The following is a 17,165-nucleotide window of genomic DNA, read 5'->3' on the forward strand; positions in this document are numbered from 1 at the left end:
CTGGGTGGGAACTGAGATTTTTTTCAGTTACATTAGTATCTTATGGTAAGAGAAAAGTTTCAAAGTTATATATCTAAGTAGACATTCAGCTTCATAATTGAGCCTTTTTTACCCCAAAATAAATGTTTTTTGGGTGGCCTCTTGATAATTTCCATTATTCTTTTTAAAGTCTAGTTTATTAAAATCATTTGACTTTTGCTTAAGACTTTCATCACCATCAGTAAAATTTATCAAACTGCTCTGTGCAATTTCTTCATCCAGACCTGGGATACAAAGGAGAGGGCCTGAACCTAAGATCCTGGGGGTTAACCAGAGTAGAAGGTAGGTAGGCTTTTCTGGACTTAGGTGGAAGTAGGTGGAGAGTTTAATTTTAGATGGATTTTTGGGACCCTTGGGCTGTCCACCAAGCGTGTTCTGTCAGGTGAGGTTGGGCTTTGGTGTGGTAACAAACCACCCCCAAATCACAGGAGCCTACCACAACAAAAGTGTGTTTCTTGCTCTGAGTCCTCTGTGAGTCTGGGAGATGCTCCAGGTCAGCTGTCCTTCCTGCAGCAACTCAGGAATCCAGACTGCTTCGGTCTTACGGCTTTGTCACCTGATTGCTGCGGGAGGGGGAGAAGTTGCATGAAGAGTCATTCATCGCTGCTCACATTTCGTTGGCCCAGCCCTGTACAGGGCCCTGTCTCTTGCAAGGTAGTGCCGTGCTTCGTGCTTTGTGCTTTGGTGCTTCAGAAGGAAAAGTGGTGAGCCCCAGTAATGTCTACCACATGTGTCTAAATGAGGACTGGGGTATCAGAGAAGAGATTGGAACTAGAGATGGAAGGTGTGAGACGAGTCATTTACAGCCCAGGGAATGGTGGAGTGAATTTATAAGGAAAGTGTACTCTTAGAGGTGGTCGAGTGTTCTGTGATGGTTTCTCTGCACAAAGCTTTCTTCACAACCCGGGCAGTATGATGCTCCATAAAAGTGTAAGGATAGCTATTGCTGCTTTCAGGAAAGTCCAAAAGGTTCTGTTGGTTCTGTTGTTGATTTTCACTCTGTATTGACATTGCCTGCCTTAAAAAGTGTACTTGCACTTGGTCGATTGATCATTTTAAGGTGGTGTGATCTTGTAGGTTAGCAGATACTTAAATCTGATGACAATAGGTTGTCTTAGCCAGAGCTTAGTTGGCGAGCTGTTAAAAATGCTGCTTCTTATTATTTTTAATCTCAGTGGGATTAGGAGAGAGTTTGTATGTACTCTAACTCATATTAAACATTATGAGGATAGTGGCTTCGTATTATCTTTTTTTCCAAGAGTGTTTGTTACTTAACCTTGACATTGGTTGTATAACCATACTGTTTCTGCCGCTTTACCCTGAACATCCATAGAGAAGTGGTCTCCTAGGTCAGATGATGAGCCACTTTCGGTGGGTGTTTACTGCTCTGGCTCCTTGTCTCTGATCTTGCCTTTCCCACCCCTGTTTCTTTCCATTTTCTCTTCCCTCCGTGGTCTCGGGGAACAGGCAGACCCAGATTTGGAGCTTATTCCTATGACCAGCTGTTTGACTTTGGGCAAAACACTGTCCAAGCCTCAGTGTCTTTATCTGTAATGTGGGGCTAAATAGCTGCCTCATGGAATTCTCAGTATTTAGGAGTGTATGCAAAATGCCATAGTACCTTGTACATTTAAATTGCTCAATAAATGTTAGCTAGGATTAGTATTATTGTCATTTCCTGTAGTTCAGGGCACATGCTAAACAATTTTTCCATGAAAACTTTTTCTTCATTATTTCACCAGGTGGTGATATGATTTACTCCATTGAGCCGCCGAAGCACTTCAGGTCTTTTTTGATACTGCGCTATTCTTCTTGTATACGTGTACTGTGTACTGAGACTTAGCGTCCCACAGGGCAGCGGGTAGCCTTCACTCACTGCTGTCTGCTGCATTGAGTGGTGCAAGTAATAGGTGCTCAATTAAAGGTTAAATTTTGTCAAAGTGAGATATAAGGGAGAGAGCTCTAATATATTTATAAATAGTTATAAATAGTCTCCCTATTTGGGTGACTTCTCATAAGTTGGAAAATATAACCACTCTTGAAATACTCAGTACTTCCCTAGTTAGAGTTTATATATGATTTTCACTGTTTATGTAATTGAAACTTTAAAGCAAAAGAAAAAGGGGGGGGGACTAAAACTAATTATGAAAATCATGCAAATTGCATAAAAGATGATCCCTCTCATAAAGTAGCAGTTCATGAGTACTCAGAGAGTGTAATATGACCTTGGTCATTTATATAGCTGAGAAGGTAGCTTTCATTTCTCTGTGGTCAGCAGCTTGCAAGGCTCACGACTTTCTGACTGGTTCTGCATATGGGATGTTGTACCTGATTAGGCAAAAGAGGGGTATTAAATGAATCTCTCCTGAAGTTGGAGTCTCATAAAGTGAGTGGATTTACCTGGAGTTATACTCGTATATTGGACCCAACTTGTGTTAATGGAGTTGGTTTCCTTTCCTCTCGAATATCGTGGTTGGTTTTCTTGCCTCTCTCTGCCCAAGGGCATCACAGGAAGTGTGGAGATGGTGGGTGAGTTCTCTCCACTCAGTACCTACCTCGGATTGATCACCACCTCTGAACACTGGATCCTCAAAGATATCCTTGAGGAAACCCTGTTTTTTTCATTCCTTTATTCTCTGCCAGAAGTGAGTGCAATGTTGGGTATCTGTAACAATAAAATGTTAGAGAATGTAGAGACACTTTAGTATGCTGGGACAAGCACTCACATTTTACAGTTAGGGGTCATATGATTTGCTCAAAGTCACCCATGGAATCAGGAATCTTGACCTCATGTCTGCTACATCACTTGACTCATCAGGCACGTCTGTGCTTGGGCTAGAAGTAGATATTGTGCTGTATGCACTGGACAGAGAAACAAGGGTAGACAGGCCAGCTGTGGGCTTTCTCAGAGACCAGAGGAGGCCCCCATGAGGACTTTGCTGTCAGGGATTGTGCTATGTATTGGTGGTAAACCATATGATATTATGAGGCTGGTAGAATTATATGAATTAGGGGCTTTGACTTGAAAATCTGCTTAAAAGGAAATGACTGCTAAAACATTTCCTCATTTTCTTGCCTTAATTGTCAAGAGTAGGGCTTATAGCGTCATCTTCTGCTGAGTTGCTTCAAAAATTTGCTACTAAGGGAGTTGAACCTCTATATAAAAAAATACACTGCAGTAAAACTTATTATAGTTCATATAATTCTCAAGAGTAAGTAACTTCACTCTTGTTTCTGTGGTAGACAAATTTCCTGCCAGTTTACCTGGCCTTTCTGTTTGAGTGACAGGCCCTTTCATGTTTTGCTGGGTGGGGAGGGTTTGGAATGTTGAGGGGCCAGTGCGGGATGATCTCAGAGGGCACAGAAAACTTGTCTTGCTTGTATCTCTCCAATGTCCGCTTTTAAAGTTGCCTTCAGCTGTATGTCCCACGGGTGAGGACCTTGCCTTGTGCACAGTTCCCATCAGAGCACCGGGTGTGTTCAGGCACTTAAATGCTGATTGACGAGTCGCCTGCCCCGGTGAGCCCTCCAGAATCCCTGTAGCTGTCCTCTGCCAGCCGCAGTGCCTTTTGCAAGCATTTCAAGAACACACATCGTTCTCTAAATCTTATAACCTTTTCTTGTGCTTTCAGGTGGTTGCAGGTCGTTAAGAGAGCACAGGCTCTGTGTCTGTCCCCCTTCTTCTGTTCCCACGTTTCACGCCCCAGGGTGTTCAGTCTCAGTGTCACGTCAGTGCATTTGAAAGGGTGAGAAGCCTCAACTCGGACACTGGTGACAGCGCTGACATGCTCTTTCCCATTAAGGGAACCCGCATGGAAATGCCTTCCTGCGGAGTCCCGGCTTTAGGTCCCTGGGTTCCACAGGCGGAGCGAGCCCCCGTCCCTTCTGTGGTCCCCATCTCTTCCTTTTGCTGTTTTCCTCAGGACAGTCTGTTCTTGGCCGTCTCAGGCGGATCGGTCCTGCTCTGGGTTGTCCGGGTGCCTCGACCTCCCCCTCAGGCAGTGTCAGTCCCCGGTGACTGCGCTGGCCAGGACCCTGCACGCGGGTGGGCTCCGGTCCCCCCCCAGCCCGCCTCCCTTCTCGCTTCCCTTCAGGCAGCCCCCTGCTCCGGCTCGCAGCTGTGGCTCTCGGCCCAGGGAGATGTGACCTCTTTTTCCTCCACCCTCTGCGACATTTGTCCGTGTCTGCAGATACCTTTGGTTGCTACAGCTGGGGAAAGGTGTGGGAATGCTACTCCCCTCTAATAGATAGAGGCCACGAATGCTGCTAAACATCCTACGATACACCGGACAGGCCCCAACAAAGGATTATCTGGCCCAACCTGTCAGCAGGGCCAAGGTTGAGAAACCCTGCCCTGGACATAAAGGTGCCTTTTTGGAAACTCTTCGCATCAGTGGCATTATATAGCCTTCACGCCAGATTACACTGTTGCCTGTCAGGAAGGCCTCTGCACGTCTAACCTCAGTCCCTCCTGCTTCAGTCGTGCGGCCTGAAGCGGAGGTGACCATGTGTGCTCACCATCTTCCGCATGGGATCATATTCTCCCAACCTGAACTCAGTGAACTCTTAAAATTTATTCTCTTATAGCCTCTTTCTCCTTTGTAATCTCTCGAGGTGTTTTCCAAACTTTACATGTATTATGTCTCTTAAATAGTAGTGACCCAATCCAGAGGCAGCCGTTTGGCCGCTGCCACATATGGTGGAAGTGGTTATCCTTGGGTGGAATTGGAGGGCGGGCACATCATGAGCAGCCATGGAAATGACCAGTAGGAGGGTCGATTACTTCTCCTGCTTAGTAGAGGGAGGCACCTGGAAGGAAACTTAGAGAGGAAGTCATGTGGAAGAGACCTGGACACAAATCTTTGCCACTTACGAAAAATGACCTTGGGCCTCAGTTTCTCAGGCATAACTTGGGGATAAAACGCTTCCTAGGGTTGCTGGGGGTGTAAGTGAATGGGACTGTGTCTTTACTGATGATCATGAGCACTTGTGAGTAAGCAGGGACTTGGCGTTTTAACTCACTGTGCCCATGATTTCTGTTGGAGAAGGAGGGGCCTCGGCTTTCTTAGGAAGCCTCATCTCTGGCTAGTTGTTTTCTGTTTTTCTGGGATCATTGACAGAGAATAATGTTTTAGAGCTATTTCAAGAAGGACAAAACTGTTCTTTGTTCTTGTTTTTAATGACAACTAGAGATATCTTTTTATTGGATGGTCTCCTTGAACATTACTTTGACTTAGAGTCTTAAGTCTTTTGGGAACCAGCTCAGAAACCCAGGCTGGGAAAATCTCCTTGTTCATTGGCTGATGGAATTGTGATTTGGGGTGCGGAGGGGGGGCTGGACAGAGGTGGTGTTTATTCTCAGTGGGGGTTTTGGAGGGCTTTGGGGGATAAAAGAGGTGAGCACGGACAGGATTTTTTCCCCAGTTCTGAATTGCATTCCATTACGAATGGGTTGAGAATGACCATATCCCATCCCCTTGCAAATGGCTTGTGTGCAGTTCATCTTTTCTCTCATGGTATTAGGCCTGGCGATCTAGAATACTGACTGCACTCCTGTTTTAAAGAGTTTCTGTTTGCAATTGAGATTCGAGGAGTGGGAGGCTGGCTCCTCGAGTGAACCTGTGATGACCAGAGCTTGCTAACTCCTGAAACGCATGTTTGTAATTTCCTGACATAAGGACAAAATAAACATCCCAGGCTTGCCCAGAAATATATTTTAGTGCTTCTCCTGTGCCGCAGTGCTGGGTCCGCGAGCGTTCTCAGAGGGATCTTGTTCTGTAGGATAGTTTTACCCACACTGTTCTTTCAGGCACAGTCTTGCTGCCAGCCAAGGTTTGGCCCTTGCAACGTGGGCTTCGAATCCAAAATATTTAAAAAGAAAATCTTGGAAGGAATTTTCATCATTTATTTAATAAATGAAAGTGTGAGGTAGAAATTAAAAGTCAACTGGGGAGTGTAGCTGGAAAATGTAAACCATGTGAGACGTGCCTTTAGAGCTTTAACTCCTTGTTAAAATTTTTTCTCTCTAAGAACTCCCTTGAAAGTCCTGTCAGTTGAATTTAATGAGTTTGAAGTTGTGGCTGTGAGTCTTAAATGAAAATATATATAACTCAAAGAGTCAAGTTGTTCTTGGTTGCTGTTTTTCAATCCCACATATACGATGTTTTTAAATAAGCCGTAGCTTGATTAATAGATTGTTCTGTTTGATGTTGTTGGGTCCCTGCGCCCATGGCAGGTAGACATTTCTTTGGATTTCATCATAGTAAAACCAACTGGAGGACCTATAATTATTTATAAACTGGTACAGATATAAAAGGTGAATGTTAAATGGTTAAATGGAAGTGAAGAACCAGAAAGAAAGAATCAGCTGAACTGAGTAGTTTTTAATTCCAGTTTTAGTTAGAGGTATCCTTTAAGTACAGTTCGTTTAGAGTTGAGGGTGGGGTGAGGTAATAGTTGGATATGCATGTTTCGTGTAGACTTACAGTGTGCCGATTTCTAAGGCGAATGGCATTGCATTGAATATTTCCATGGATGTTTTTTGTCTAGTCAGTCATAGCCTTTCCCACTTCTTAAATAATTTGGTGTGTAGTTTTTGATACACAGATGAAAAAAAGCATGGAAATGTGACTTTAAAGTTCAAGAGCGAAATGACAGTGGATGGAAAATAAACATTTTTCGTTGGCCCTATTTGGTCATTTTGGTTCTGCCTGGAGAATGTGCGGAATTGTACTGCAGGTCAGATACTATCATGAAACATAATATGACATCCAGATACTCTTATAGCCAACATTTCCAAGGCCCTGCTGACAGCTTAATTATTTCAAGCAGTATTTGATACAGCCGAGTACCAGTTGTCCAAGGACTTGGACGTCCTTTGGAGTCTTTGTCCAGTGGAAGCCCTGGCCGAAGATGTGAAAGCCTGCATTGACTTAATGTTAAAATCTGGGGTTGCCATTTGTGTTTACCAAGGCACTCATCGTGGAACGCCTTAAAGCTGGGTTTCTCCACCAGTGACTCTGAAATACAGTGCAGTTTAAACAGCTCCCTCAGTTTTCCGGGATGGAGTACAGGTTCTCCCATGATGGGATCACATGTGTACCGTAGATAGCCATCATGTTTTCTCCTTCACACATTCTCCCGAAGCGGTTGGATTCACAAGTTAAAGACAGTAAATAAAAACACAGGAGAGGTGACCCGTTTTGATCTCCAAGGCTTGCGAGAGTCTTCACAGAGACTTCTCCTGACTTCCTTTTAAAGCTGCAAATAAGCTTCAGTGGAGCCAGACTCCTTCAGTGGAGCCTGCTGGACGGTGTAACCTCTTGAGTATTGGGGTATCAAGGGATATGGGATTTTTTAAAAGACATTTCCTGAAGCTAAAGCCCTGAAGTGTCCCTGCCTCTCTGCTACTTTTAGCATTGCCTAAAATATGATGCCGTCTCGAAGAATCTGGAGGACAGCTGAGAAACTGGCAATTGTATGAGCATGTGACATTTTTTTTAGACGTGCATTGAGGAGTTAGGAAGCCTTAAAAAAAAGACACCTTAAGAATACAGTATAGTATCCTCTCCATACATAACATGTATCTGTGTGTTATTTATATGTCTAAATTACCCACACATTTAAATATAGTAAACTATTTTAATGCACTACTATTCTTAAAACATTCGGCGAATTGACCCTTGCAGTGTGTCATCTGTGGACTCTTGAGAGTACTTAGCCACCTGGCGAAGGCTAAGGCTTTGGTGAAATTGCAGTGCAGAGAATGTGAAGTCCCAAATGAGTCCACATTCCATTCACTCATTTAAGAAAAAGAAAGTTCACCCTCTCTGGTGCGAGTTCAGCTGGTTTCCTGTGTGCTTTGTGAGCTATTCCAGTATCCCAGGTGAATAATCTCTGAATGAGCTGATGTATTTCTTTTTGCTCACTTGTTTGCCAAATCATTGACAGATAAAGGATTTTATGAGCAATTTAATGAGTTACCAAATACAGTGATTTTACAAGAGCCTCAATACTTACGCATTGGCTTTGTTTTAGCGTTTATTTGCACCAAAGGTGGGTTATTCCTTTAGAATTATTATACAAAACTAAGAGGAAGGAGGATTCAAATGTCCAATTTTAGGGTTAAAGGCATTAATTTACGGTTCAGTAACAGGTTGGGATGTTGTGTTGCAACTAATATGAACGTATTTTAGAAACATGGAAAATGTTTACCATCTAATTCACAATGCAAATAGCAGAATACAGAGCCATAATTATTATGACTAAATATGTGAATGTATATAAGTTATGTGTGTGTCTGTGTATGAATAAGTTTAGAATGTAATATGCTACCATGAAAATATTTGTTTGTGTAATGGGATTAAATTTTTTTTTTTTTAATTCTCAGCTGAGGATATGTTTCTATTGATTTTTAGAGAGGAAAGGAGGGGGGAGGGGGAGAGAGAGAGAGAGACATCAGTGTGAGAGAGAAACAGTTATTGGCTGCCTCCTGTACGTGCCCCAGCCGGGGATTGAACCCACAACCTTGGTATGTGCCCTGACTGAGAATCAAACCCGTGACCTTTTGGTGTATGCGGTGATGCTCTAACCAATTGAGCCACCTGGCCAGTGCTGGCTAATGGGATTTTTAAAAACTTATTTAAACCATTCTTTGTTGTTGTTTAGTATGAATTAATTTTAAGGAAGGGGGGAAAGCAATTTTATTTGACTGCTTAATTATTTCTTTTAAGCCTCCAAAAGTAAAATAGTGGGATAGAAAAAAAATACCTCAAATAAACCAAATATTTATATTTCTTCTTTTGTTTTTAGAAAATGTTTCTTCATAGGAGGCAGTGCACATAAGTATTTGTAAGAGATGACTGAACAATTCTTTTTCCCCAGGACTATCTCTGGAATATGTGGAAACACGCCCCCCCCCCTTCCCCCCTGCCTCCCATGCTTGCCTCTCCTCACTTAGCAAGTGGGAGATAGCAGGAAGGGGGGTTTCACATTTCCTTCCCCTGTACCCTCAGCGTTCCTTGTTCTTGATGTCGGAGGTTGACTGAACAGTGCATGGGAGCCCAAGCCTTTGACATTGTCATCTGTAACAATAAGAATAAATTCTGGTGGCTGGACCAGTCCTGGTGGCAGAGTTTTGGGGAGGACTATTCATTATGAAATGCAGTGGTGACTTAGTAGAGGTGATCATGTATTTAGTTTTAATACCTAAATGTTTTTCCCCCAGATAATGTCCAATCCATCAGCTAATCTTATGGCTGTACCTCCAGGTATATCCGTAATCCATTCACTTTTCTCCTTCCCCGCTCAGTCACCCGGGCTCTGGCCATTGTGACTTTGTGCCTGGACATGTCCAGCAACTCCCTAACCGAGCACTCAGCTTCTACTCTCGCTTCACCTACAACCTTATCTCTACAGAGCAGCCAGAGTGAGCTTTGTAAAATATGAGCCAGATCACGTAATTCTTCCTTTCGAAATTCTCCAGGGCACTTATTTTAGACTACAGGGCGCTCTCCATATGTTCAGTCCCCTTCCCACCTGTCCAGCCGTCAGTTTTTCCACCGGCTCTCTCAGTCAACAAGTGTCAATAAGCTCTAGCTGCACCACCCTTGTCTCTGTCCCTCAAGCTCTCCCAACTCATTCCTTTATATGTCGGAGGCTGATCGGACAATGCATGGCATCCCAAGCCTTTTGAAATGACCATCGTGAGCAATAAGAATATATTCTGGTAGACGGGCAAGCTCTGCTGGCAGAGTTTTGGGGACGACTGTTCATTACAAAATGCAGTGACCATTATAGTAGAGGAGATCACGTATTTCGTTTTAGTTCCTAAGTGCTTTTACCCCTAGATAATCTTCTGGGGGGAAAGGGCCTCAGGCCCTTTATATATGCTGCCCTTTCTCTTGGAATGCTTCACCCATGGATATTTTCATGGTGGCTCCTTTTCATCAGCCCAAATGTCACCACCTTAGAGAGGTTGCCCTTACCACCATAGTTCAAGTGCTCTCCCCACTGATCGATATCATGCCTTAGTTTTATTTTTGTCATAGTACTTATCACAAAATGAAATTATTTATGATTTAAAAAAAAAAATCCCTGTCATTAATATTTAAATTCTTTGGGGGCAGGCACTTTTTGCTCTCTGCCTCTTTTCTAGCACCCTAAGTAGTGTCTGGAACATTCTAGAAGCTCAGTAAAATCTGCTAAATGAATAAACAAGTACATATTCCCTGTCATTACATGATTGTATGAGCTGTAAATTGAAGTTCTGTCCAACTCCAAGATGCTGTTACTCTCTGTGTGCTGGAGGCATTGCTACAGTTATCGGTAGCTAGTAGATCCTGTGCTTTGGGCGTTCCTCCCCACCCCATCTCCATCAGTGGCGTTGGTATTATTATACCTGACTACCCATTTTGTTCTCCTTACTGGGATTGGCTGGGCTGAAATAACAAACTGAAGCTAATTGACACAGGAGGAGACCGAATCTGAAACTTGGGCTTTTGCAGGACTTGGGTCCATATACTATACCTAGTAGGCCACAGCCTAGAGCCTAGACCTGAGGGCCTGGCCATCAGCACCAACAGGTTTTTATTATATTATGCGCAGGCGGGATTATCTCGCCAGTGAACAAGGCAAATCAGGGATGTAGGTAACTGCCTTCTAAGAGCTTAGAGTTCAAGGTAGACATATTAGTTGACCCAAAACTTGGCAGCAAAAGCGTTTGTTAAGTAAATGAAACAGAAAGGAAGTAAACACGTTTATCTGTTAAAAGATCAATTTAACAAGTACCTATCAGTCTAATCAGCCTAACTATCAACACGAGGTAATAAATAAATGACTATAAGTCATATAGAAACTTATGCCAGCTGTTTCCCATTAGAGATAGGGTCACAGATACCAGGACCTCATGCTGTAAGAAAGTTTTAATTAAAAAAACCAATATTTGTAATGACTCTTCTACTGGAAATACTATACCAGGTAATCTGTCTATGTTAAATTTTAGACATCATATTGCTATGACCAAGTTTAGTTGTTTAGTGTGAGTGTGACGGGGGGCCCAGTATATGTTAGATTAAAAGCACATACAGTGATCTGACCGTTCAACTTTGTTTACTGTGTGTCTTTACTTACTCATGATAATTGCGGAATCATGTTTTCTGGATTAATAAAATAAATTCCTAGACAACTGAAGCCTAACTAAATTTCAACCATAGTTGCTGAAAGCAATTCTGAAGTTTAATTGCACTTTGTCCCTTGAGGCAGGAAAATGTAGTTATCCTCATCTTTCATTTGTGGCGAATTTCTGAAAGTGTACGGAAAAACTTACATGTTAAGGGGAGGAGTGTTGAATTTTCATTTTTAAAGGGCTAAATGCACAAAAGATTCCCAAGCGTGGTTTCCTGGAGATGAATTCGCTCCTTCTGGACTCTTGCAGGCCAGGGAGTACCACCGGCAGGCTGGTCCTCTCATCCCTGACTCCCCAGGCTCCTTCTTTCCCTCCCCAGTCAGCCACAGGAGTCTCGAAGTGGGTCAGGAAGTTTCTAAACTTTCTGCTCCTGTGTTAGGAGGTGGGTACCTGGAAACTTCTGGGTGATTTGTGTCAGCTGTATCCCCTGTGCTCTAGCAATTCAAAGTGTGGTCTATGGACCAGCTGCAGCAGAACCCCTGGAAGCTTGTACAAACTTGAACTCTCAGACCCCAGCCAAACCTACTAAATCAGCATCTACATTTTCATAGGATATCCAAGTGCTCTCTGCACATCTTCCAGTTCTTGCGTAGTCCTAACGCTTCGGTACCCAGACCCAAGACTGTGGGAGCGAGAGTTCTCCTGATGTCCTGCCTGGCTCCTACTGGTGGTTATGTGGGATCTTGCCGTGGCTTCCATTAGGCAGGGTGGGACTGGTGCAGGCAGGAGCTGAAAGCATGCTGCTGCTCCCATCAGGGCCTCGTGGATTGTCGGGGCCTTTCATGGGGTGTTTCTTCATTTTTCTTCTTACTTAGCCATGTTCTCAGGGTCCGCTGAAGTCTCCAAGACACTGCTTTCCACTGCCATGGACATTCGTGTTTCTATAATGAGCACTCTGTTTCCCTCATGCCTCTTCTTTTCTGCTGTCATTTAAGACTGTGGCATCATCCCCCTCCCTCCACCCCCACTTCTGGGTGAGCGTTTGTCAAAAGAGAGGGGGAGAGAAGAACTCCAAGCTGTAGGGGTTGCCCTTGCTTCCTGTTGTGTGGCTGTAACTTGGGGCAGAGCCTCAGGTGGTTGCCTTTACTTCCTGTTGTGAAACCTCACGTTGCAGAGGAGACCAGATAAGCAGGAATTTGATTATGAGTAAAATCAAATCAGATGGAGAGATCAAATCAGGGTGGCATTAACGTGAATGGATTTTTTTCCCCCTTTGCCCTTGAGCTAGGAGAAATTTTTTAGTTACTACTGCTTTATGGACGTGGTAGCCAAGGATGTTTGATTACCAGAGAAGTGGGTCTGGAACAATGAATCATTTCCCTCCATAATTTTCTGTACATCCAATCACATGGTCTAGAAGTTAGTTGTCAGTGCTGGCTACCAAAAGCAGGGTTCGATGAGATGGAGTTAATAAGAAGCTGGCAGAAACTGGGGCTCCATGGGAGCTGAGGGGATTATGGGGTGTAAAAAGGCATTTTTTCAGAAGCTTGTAGTAGACCTAGCTCTAGTGTCCACGTAGGTATCTAGGATAATCATATTGTTTATAAAATTAACAGTCAAAACATAATTAAACACTTAAGTGCCAGTCATGTTCATTTGTATTATGTTTGCATGCATTCTCATTTAATATTAATAGACATCCTGTGAGGGAGATGCTGCTGTTATTCCCTTTTTATAATTGATGGAACTGAGGCACAAACACACAAGGAGCTCACCCAAGGTCACAGGGCTGGTGGAGCTGTCTGGCCGCAGACTCCCACTCATAGCTACTCCATGACCCAGAGGAAGTACAGTGGGGCTTGGCTGGGTTTGGAAGTACAGAGTGTACATTTGGGGAGTGTCAGACATTAGAAAGGGTCATATTAGGAATTAGGTTTGAAAACAGAGTGAAATGAAAATTGGGGAAAAAAGAAGAAAATAAGCCTGGCCTTTGTTAGTTGGAGCTTGGAAGAAGCCCCAGCTTCTCGTTGGACTGATGCACATGGTGCTCCCTGGGCTCCTGGTTAAGTGGTTGTCTTGAAGCGTTAGATAGATCTTTGTAGACTGGCACACAATTGGACTGGCATTAGGCAAGGCACATTTCTTCTTTGCCTGTTAAACCCTCCTAAGGGGGTACCGGGGGGATTCTGGGAAGCTGGAGGAGGGAGAAGGGACGTGCTTCATCCTGTTCACTTGCTGTTCCTGTCAGCTTCCTTCCAGAAAGGGTCTTTCCCTCTGCCAGCAGCAGGGGTTTTGGTCTCCAGCTTCCTTTTACTTTCTGGAACCAGCCTCGTGGCGCTTCTCAGAGATGCCCTCACCAGCCAGTCCTCGGAAAGTTGGTCCCAGCCCCATGTGGACTCTCAATGATAGTCCTTCTTTGGAGATCCTGAGGGGTCAGCACCCGCCCCTCAGAGGTTTGGGTCCCAGCTCTGTGGTGCTCCTCTAAACTGTTAGATTCTGATAACCCCATCCCCCCTCTTTGATTTCCTCAGCCCTAGGGTGGAAGTTGCTTCCTAAAGTTATTCTGGTCATTGTCACTCGATTGTTTATATTAAATGATACCTGTTACAGTACCTAGCATACCTAGTTGTTTTCCCAGCTGGCCCCCGGCTGGTCCATGTTCCCAAGTTCTGGTATCCTGGCTGGAGAGCAGGGGAAAGAAGCCAATATCCTGAACCCATGGTTCTCAAGAGGATAGGGGAATTGCTGGAGAAACTTATTGAAAACACAGATTCCAGGCCTCCAGTTACAGTAATTCTGATTCAGTAGATTGGATATGGGCTCAAGAATCAGCTTTATAAACAGACACCTTAGGTGTTTCTAATGTAGTTACCCAGGCTCAGAGGCTTTGAAAAAATCTACCTTAACCCAGGGCCTTCTCATGGGGCTATTTCTTGAGTGTGGGGTTGTTGTCCTGAGGCTTAGAAACAAATTTAACTTTTTTTTTTTTATAGAATGGGGGCTATGGGTATGCTAATCTTTGACCAAAGGCCACCGAGTTCGTACATTGTCCCTGGACATCTAACCCTTGGTCATCCCAAGAAGCTCTGATGCAGCTTGCTGGAGAAAGGAGGTTTCTTCCTAATCAAGCTGTCGAGTCAGGCCTTGCACTCCCAGGTTGCTGTCCGTTTAGAGGGATACATTTTTCTTCTTCACCCAAAGGCAACATGCATATAGCTGAGAAGGGGTGAATGGGACTGATGTCAAAGTAGATACTGGCTCTTCTTTTTGCATTTAGAGCCCTTCCCATTTCCAGGTGGCTTAAGGTTGGAGTAAGGAACTGGAGACCCCATCATACCATGTTAGAACCAGGACACTTGTGTCTTTTGGCCTTTGCCAGTGGGTGTATCTGTTTATCTGTGTGAATAGCAATGGACATTCCTTTGTGGAATGTTGGCTTCTATTTGGTCGATTTAATCAGTAAATTGAGTGGGTTTTACTGAGAGTTGTTGCTACCCTCTCAGAGCAGAACAGGAAGTTTTTTAGTCCTGCCAGATCATGGGGCTTTGAGTTTGCAGGGCGCAAGGACTTCAAAAGTGACCTTTAACTGAGTATGAAATCCACTTTGCTCTGTAGGAATGTGTTTCTCCTGCAGCCTACGGCCTGATGCAGTGTTTCCTGAGATGGATATTGAGGGCTGTCATCGGCTCCTATCTGTCACCCCTTCACTTTGTTAGATGTTTTATCACCTCTTTATACTTGAGTAGAATCATGGAAGGTCCTGCTTTATTTTAGCCTGCCTCATTTTGTATGGCTCCTCCATGCTGAGTAGTGGCCAGGGGATTCAGTATTTTAAAATTGAGATTCCCAATTCATTCTGGTGGAACATTGCCCTTCAGTCTGAGTTTTCCTGTGACTCTTAACTCCAGAATTGAAAGGGATATTCTGCAAATTAGAAAAGCCTTCAGGCAGATGGCAGATGGCTTCCTTAGGTTCAGTTTTGAAGATAACTGCCACATCTGCCAACTACTTACTTAAAAACATATAGTGACTTATTTCACTTAGCATAATATCCTCTAGTTCTATCCATGTTGTAACGAATGGCAAGATTTCATTTTTCATGGCTGAGTGATATTCTTGTGTGTGTGTATAAATGTGAAATCTCACTGTTATACACCTGAAATTAGTAATATTGTATGTTAGCTATACTTCAATTCAAAAGAGCTTTGCATTTCAGAATGAAAATTAGACCTGAAAAACAAACAAACAAAAACACACAGTGAACCGTCCAGAAATAGCATTTTGAGTAGAAGTGCTCTTTTTCTTTGTGTCTAGGTTATATGGCCTATCCCAGGGTGTCCTCTCCTGTGTGTAGACCCAGCTATGAGCATAGCTTCACCTCCCTCGTCGACAGGTGGCCTGCCCAGGGAGGGGTTGATGTGAGTTCATTCACTTAGCACACACTTAGCTAGGGCCTCCTGCGTGCCAGGCAGGGGCCTCAGTGAAAGGGCTGATTCCAGGAGTAATGAGGCTGAGGGAGACTGCTCCACAAGCATGTGAGTGCTATGGTGAGGCAGTAGTGAATCTTTAGGAGACTAACTCTGCTCGTGGTTGTTAAAGAAGGTAGCATCTCAGGTGATTCATAGCCAGTCCATGGGACTAGGTTGTCAACAGCTGGGTTCCCCCACTGCCCAATCAAAATAGGACAGTCTTTTTCTTAAAAAATGAATGCATATTCACTGACAGCATTTATATGTTTATTCCAAGTTTTGTGTTGGTCAGTGTCAACATTAGGACTAGAATCCTACAGTACAGTTTCACCTTTGAAGGGTCTACCTCTGAGTGCTCTTTGGTTTAATTGTTGTTTTTTGTTTGTTTTTTTATCCTTACTCGAGGATATTTTTTCCATTGCTTTTCAGAGAGAGTGGAAGGGAGAGAGAGAGAGAAACATCAATGTGAGAGAGACACATCGATTGGTTGCCTCCCGCACGTGCCCTGACCAGGAGCGGGGATGGAGCCTGCAGCCGAGCTATGTGCTCTAGTCCAGAATCGAACCTGGGACCCTTCAGTCTGCTGGCCGACTCTCTAACCACTGAGCCAGACCAGCTAGGGCAATTGTTTTTTAACTGGCAAGTAAATATATTCACAGAGTGGTTTTTTAGCTACTGTGTATCATTAAATAAACAAAAAATGACTAGGAGTAAATCCCAATATTAATCATGTTGAATTAGATGGAGATTAGAGTTTGTTATTTAACAGCTCCTTATCACATACAAGCCATTCCCCTTTAACCTGGTGCTTAGAATTTCCCTGTGCCTCCTAATAACTTCTTTAATGATTTTCTTTATGTTACATAATTCCAATCCACTCCCTACAGATTTTAGTAAGGGTAGGATAGGTGGGTGTTTTTTTTTAATTGTTTTTTTTTTTTTTTAATTGGTTTAGATGTTACTTGACGTCCAAGGTAAGTTTATTGACATTTCATTCATTCCAATTCCATCCCACACACCAGTTTTCCTCTGTCTCTCTTATGATCAGAACCTCAGGCTGCTTTCTGTTTTTCTGTGCTATCGGATGCTTCTTGCTGAACTATACAGGTGCTGATTTTCTTTGGTGAGGTCTGTGCTCTCTAAAGGTATTAACAAGCGAAGCTTTCCCAAGTGAGGTGATTTATCCAGGTCAGTGGTGAAGTGTAAGTACATTCACTGAGCGGCCACGTCTTCACCTCACCCTGGTCTTTATTTATTTTTTTGGTAAGCTCTAAATCTGCTCCAGCAACCCCAGAAGGAAGCTCTACTAACCGGTTCTTTTGATGGAGACAGAAAGACATAACTCAGCTAGCTTGGATGTAACACAAACCAGGTCACTAGGGACGGTCACCTGTTTGTAGCCGCCTTGAGAATTGTGGCCTTCCTGTGCCCAGCGCGGTGTGTCCATGAAGTCTGTGTTCCATTTTTCCAGACAGGTTGGTGACATGTAGTAAACCAGTTTGGGCCCATGACCTGAATGCCTTTCAACATGT

At 43.7% G+C, this 17,165-nt stretch overlaps 1 protein-coding gene across 1 annotated transcript in view; it reads left to right on the forward strand.

The window, feature by feature from the left end:
- The window catches only part of STK39 (serine/threonine kinase 39), a 247,466-nt gene that overhangs the window by 34,045 nt on the left and 196,256 nt on the right, over nt 1–17,165 (forward strand). The window lies entirely within an intron of this gene.

Source organism: Miniopterus schreibersii (assembly GCF_964146895.1).
Source record: "Miniopterus schreibersii genome assembly, chromosome: 7".
Lineage (NCBI taxonomy): Eukaryota > Metazoa > Chordata > Mammalia > Chiroptera > Miniopteridae > Miniopterus > Miniopterus schreibersii.